Source organism: Cyprinus carpio, chromosome A1 (assembly GCF_018340385.1).
Source record: "Cyprinus carpio isolate SPL01 chromosome A1, ASM1834038v1, whole genome shotgun sequence".
Taxonomy (NCBI): Eukaryota; Metazoa; Chordata; class Actinopteri; order Cypriniformes; family Cyprinidae; genus Cyprinus; species Cyprinus carpio.
Window position 1 is genome coordinate 3,080,600 of NC_056572.1, and position 6,454 is coordinate 3,087,053.

Consider the following 6,454-nt stretch of genomic DNA (forward strand, 5'->3'; position numbering starts at 1 on the left):
TGAAATGAATCTTAAAACTTAAAAGAAAACTTTAAAGATATTGAAATGTTGTATTTCAAAAATCATTAGGATATTAAGTAAAGATCATGTTCCATCAAGATATTTTGTAAATTTCCTTTAATAAATATCTCAAAAATGTATTATCATTAGTAATATGTATTGCTAAGAACTTCATTTGAACAACTTTAAAGATGATTTTCTCAATATTTAGGTTTTTTTGCTCCCTCAGATTCCAGATTTTCAAATAGTTGTATCTCAGACAAATATTGTCCTCCTAACAAACCATCAATGGAGAGATGATTTATTCAGCTTTCAGGTGATGCATAAATCTAAAAAAAAAACATAAAAAGTTATTTTAAATTGTAGTGATATTTTAGACTATTATTATATCTCAGATTAAACAAATGCATCAAACTTTTGTTGTACATGGTGTTTTCTATTGAAATGTCATATTTTTAAAGACCATATTTTTTTTTTTTTCTATTATTAGGATGTGTCAGTTTTGAATTACATTCTTTTATCTCTTTATGCGCAAGCTAAGCAATCTTTACCACTGGCTCAGTATGAAAATAGGGTGACCTAAAAGTGTTTATTTAATATCATGTAAATTCTTCTAAGCGTTTTTTTCAAGGCCAAATTTCATTTTTTATTACTGAATAACTACATTAGGCTATACCAACAAAAATATTTTTAAAGAGTCAGATCAGATGGATAGAAATAGACGAAATAGCTCCAATTGCACAGTATCTGTTTTTATAGCGCTGGTGAGGTGAGCTCTTCTAGATAAATGCTTTCACTGCCACTTTGCAGTTTCAGACCATTATTCATGGACACATCTGTTTCAGTCCAAGCCTCCCTCACCGCAGACACATTTTATCTTATGAGCGTCCCCTTAATCCTCCTGGGAAATCTCAGAGATGGTCCGAACTGTCAGCAGACAGAGACGAGAAATCCAGAGTGTTTGTAGCTTGGGAATGGAACGGGCCAAACATGACATCCACATGACTGGCTCTGTGCCTGACTGTCTTCCTACAGGTGTGTGTGTGTGTGTGTGTGTGTGTGTGAGGGAGTGAAAGAGAATATCTGTTATCTATATCTATCTATTACAATATCTAAAACCAAAAATAAACACAGTCATCGTAAACATTTCATTAATATTGGTGAATAGACACTAAATAAAAGTTCTCCCACAATGCATAACACAATGAAATCCACACAAAGCACATTTATCTTGCACATTTGGGTTCAACACTGAGATAAAAGCATTTACAGCAATGATCCCTAAAATTGGCCATTGGAGGTCACCCATATTTTTAGTCACTAGTGGTTTATAACAATAGCCCCAAAAAGGTTTCACTTCAGTATCAACTCTTCAAGGTGTATTCACACGCTTTACTTATTCTTTATTTATCACCTTCACACAAACCTCATATAAGCTCTTTCCCAGAACTGTATCAAAAATTACACCTCTTGAATTCTCTGAATTCATCAAAAGATTTTCATTTTCTACACTATTTTTAGAGATCACCATAAAAAAAGAAAATAAAAAATATTGAGCTTTTTAGTCGCGGTGTTGGTCTCTTCCCCCATTCAATAACTGTGTTTGCAGCTGGCTCAAGTTGCAGCACAAACTTTCAAAACATTCTAGAAATCACTTTAAAAATTATGTATTCAAATTATGGGCAGTTTACATATTTGGATCAATAGTAAATTGCCACTTTGAGATTTTGCTGCTTTTTGAGATTTTTGTCACAAATCAGTCTTTTTATTTAATTTTACACTGCTAAAATAAAACATTTTGCCAATGTTGTAGAATTATGGACTTGGTACATTTTCTTTAAGAATGCCCCTAAAAAAATCATTTTTACCTCAAAAACAAAGCCAAACCAAAGTTCAGCATGTGTGTGTAAAACAACATAATCTGTAAATTCTAATTAAAGTATTAATCCTTTTTTTACAACCAGATCACAATGCTTCAATACAATGTTTGCATATTTGTTTTTGTTTACAAGTGGAAAAAAAAACTGTCGACTGCAATGGAATTTATCATAAAACCTGCAACTATTCATATTGTTTCAAACATGACATTTACATCGTGAGAAATTACAGCAATGACACACAAAAAGTTGAAAGCAAAATCATAAAAACCCTTTAGATGTTGGTTACCTTCGTGTAAGAAAAAACTGATCATAGTGCATACACTCTTAACTCGACTCAATACTGCCCTCTGCACGACTACGTGTATCTATACATGCATTGAATTTTTAAAATAATTTAGCTATTTAATTTAGTAACATTTGCTGTAAAAGCCATTAGGCTGATCGTGCGACATGCACGTGCCACATGGAATATACATTTTGTAACCGTATGTAATTTAAATACAAAGAAGAGCTACAAATTGACTAAAATTAGAATCGTGTTCGCAAATTAGTGGAGCATCATTAAAGGGGAAGGCCACTTCTTCTGGAAACTTCAAAAGGCTGGTTTGGCTTGGTCTTAGTCATTGAAGTACAAGGTACCAAGATCAAAAGAGCTGCCCGAAGGATTTAGCAGAAATGTTGTAGATGCTTATTAGTCTGGAAAGGGATTTAAACCCATTCCCAGGCCTTTTAAAATCAAGCCTTCCACTGTCTGAGAGATAATCTGCAAATAACAAATGTTTCTCTTCACTGGTAACCTGTCCGTTCATTAGGTGACTGTATAATATAACTGTAAGAGATTCTATCACATATACAGACCGCAGTGATTGTACGTTTAAATGCTGAGGCTATGCCCTGAAGAAATACCAGCATTGAATCACCTGGGCTTGGCCATCACTTAACTCTTTCCCTGCCAGCGGTTTTAAAGAAAAGTTGCCAGCCACCGCCAGCTTTTTGATGATTTTCACCTAAATTTGACAGACCTCAGAATATTTTTTGCTATAAATATATAAACATATTTTACATCAAAATAAAGAAACCAGAGGAAAAAAAACTGTATGCCTATTATTTGGGCAAATATTTATATTTGTATAAATATTTTGACAAATGTAAACATTTAAATGTCATATTTGAGTCCTAATGGTGACTGTGTTCAAATAGCTCTGATAGTTGCAGTGACCACAGTTAGCCAACAGAGGGAGACACTTTACTTCTGTCTATTTTAAAATGCATTACCTTAAACTAAAGCAGAGTTTATAAAAGACAATTCCCTGCTCTCTGAAACAGCTGTTCATCTGGCTGTATATTTACAGAATGATGGTGGACTGTCCTTCGTGAAAGATGAAAAAAACAGAAAACTCTTCATCCAGATATTCAAACACAGTCACGATTCGAATCAAAAGTCAAAACACAGTAAAATATAGTTAATGAAATTAACGGATAGTTCTTTTTAAGAAAATTTAATATTTGCTACATCGTGTTTTAGTGCTGCTGAGACCAATAAGCACATTTAAACTTCAAAAAATATATTTTGTTTTTATAGTGAAGCAAATATTTTAAAGTGTTCTTTATAGTGAATTAATTTAAAATGGATAAATAAATGTGATAAAATGTCTAATTATAAATACTTCTGATATATTCTTATATGCTGTTTGTTGACACTACATTAAACATACAATTAAACAAAAATTCTATTTGTAGTACATTATAGTTTTTCGTAGAGCTGCGGTTTTAGATTTTATAGATAGAATTTTATGCTAAATTAAATTTATTTTCACATTTACAATTTACAAGTCATTTCACACACACACACACACACACACACACACACACACACACACACACACACACACACACACACACACACACACACACACACACACACACACACATTAATATGAAGTAACTCTAGTTACAGCCAGTTACATTAAACCAAAACTAAATAAATTAACACTGAGCACTGTGCATACCTGCATGCATTTAAATCGGTCTTTGTTGTTAAATGTGAAGATTTGTTACCTGCATTAACCAGATAACACTGTAATTTTACTTATTTTATTTAAACATACTTTCACATATCAGATCATGTGACATCACAAATCAATAACATTTGAGTTTTAATGCTTGGGAACATTATGATTCTCAAAACATTTGGGAAACACAACGAGGTTCTATTTAGAAACAAGAACTAAAAATGTAACATTAACAAAGATTAATAATACTGTAACAAATCCGTTGCTCATTCTTCTTTAATGTTAGTTAATGCAATAAATAATGTTAAGTAATAAGACCTTAATGTAACACTTTATTTTAAGGTGTCCTTGTTACACGTTACATGTACTTACTATTAAAATAACAATCAATTATGCATAATTACATGTAAGTAACCCTAAACCAAACCCTAATTATTTTATTTGTCCTTGTTAAATTTAATTTATTTAGTTATTATTATTAATCAGTGTAATTTATTATTATTATGTAACAAAGACACCTTAAAATAAAGTGTAACCGTAAAGCGTGTTTTAATCTGTGGCTCTAGTGTGCATGTAAAGATGTATCAGCATCAATCAAATATCAGCTAATACCTAATCCACACCATGTTAATATTTGAATTAAATGAAAATTTTTCTCGGACAGCAGAAGTGGCCACAATATGGTCTCATCCCCTCAAGGCCCTCCGTGGCCTGTGTCTGTGCTGCGAGAATAATAAGCCTTTGTGAAGAGAGCCTCGTAAAATCCTGCATCCCTACAGAGTAAGAGAAAACCAGGCACCTGTATTCAGAATGTGTGAAAAGAGCTTCAGACCTTTCTGTGATGATTGAAAATGGTTAATTACGACAGAATAAGATACAAATAGAAATGCAGACCTAGAGGAGCACAAAGCAAGTAGTGAAGATTCTCACAACCAGTTCAGATTCTGTCAGTGTAATGTTGTTTTGCTGCTGCTGTAACTTGCTGTCCTCTCTGTAGCCTTCTGAACCCCCCGCTTGGGATCTCTCGCCCTCCTGCTGGGTTCGTCGTAATTAGGAAACGAAGGACTTACACTAACGAGTCTTGCAAGATAAGTGCAGGAATGGCTTCTTGTTAGAGGAGGTCTCTATTGTTGATTTATTGCAGACACCAATTTAAGTCAGTGCCACAATCCTAACATTAATAGTGCATGTTGTTCTTCAAGCCTAAATGTCAAGGTGTCATGTTGCTGGCATCTCTCGAGATTTTAACTGAGTTGAAGCATCACAAATGTTGCCCTCCAGCTCACAAAATAATGTAGTTCAAGCCCTCTTTAATGTCTGTAATGGAGCAGACGTGTGAGGGCACTCGTGTTAGAAGTGTGTCCATTCCAGCAGTTTGGGGTCAGCCCTTTTTTCACACACAAGGTGAGAGGTTTAGTTATGTGAGTTAGTGATGTGAAAGCATGATTTGTCGTTTCTGACACCTTCACACAAGCTGTAATGTTTCTCCAGAGGGTACCGGGAGGGATGTTTAGTTTAGTTTGCTTAACGTGGTAGCTATGCTATTGCATGAATACAGGCAGTCAACACATGCACTCTAGAAAGCTTCATCTTTGTCCAGTGTCTGCTAGATTTTTTTTCCAGAAGTTATGACTGATAAAAAGGTCTTTGAACTCTAGCCAGTGCTGCCACCTTGTGGAACAACTGATTAGTGCAAAATGTGCATGCGTACTGTATGTGGACCCTCACATATACGTAAAAGCTGAAGTATACTAGGGGCCTTAAGAAAATGATGTATTGTGCATTAGTGGAGCCATTCACAATGCAATTGTTTATTAGAAATGAACACAAAAATAAAAGGGCAGGCTTTTTTTGTGAATATGTTAGAAGTCACTTTGTAATGACTGTGTCTTTATGGGCCTGTATGAGATGTGTGTTAATTAAAGCACAGAATACAGGAATGCAATGTACAAAATTGCAGTTTTTCAGAATCTGTTTGTGGAAGAGACTTACGTGAGTTTGTCCTTTACAGGGAAACTCTAGTTAGCATTGGTTATTAACATGTAATAACAGAATCCTGCTGGAAAATGATGTGACAAACTTAAAAGGGAAAATATGTGCACACTTTTCAGATGCCAGAATTATATTTTGTTGTGTTTAGGCCAACTTGTATAATGTTTTGCTTAAGATGTCATGAGTTTGAACATATTTTGTGGTTTGTACATTTTGTGTTCGATCTGTTTCCATCATTGCGAGGGTTAAATTTAAGGTTGGTAACTTTTATGGAGGTGTTTTAGCTACAAATCGTATGTTTTTGTATGAGTTAGATCTTACAAATTCATAAAAATAAAAATATCTCCAATATGTGCAATACTTAAAACTTGGTAAGATGCTGGATGAAACATGTTAACCTAGCTGTAAAATATGTTGGCACAATATAAATGTGTAATTCAGTAGTTATTACAATGTAGTAATAATAATTAAGAATATGACAAATGTTTTTTGTGGCAAATGAAAATTTTTTTCTTAAAACCTGACAAAATCATGTGGGCTATTCTCTGATAATTTGAATAACGATTTCTT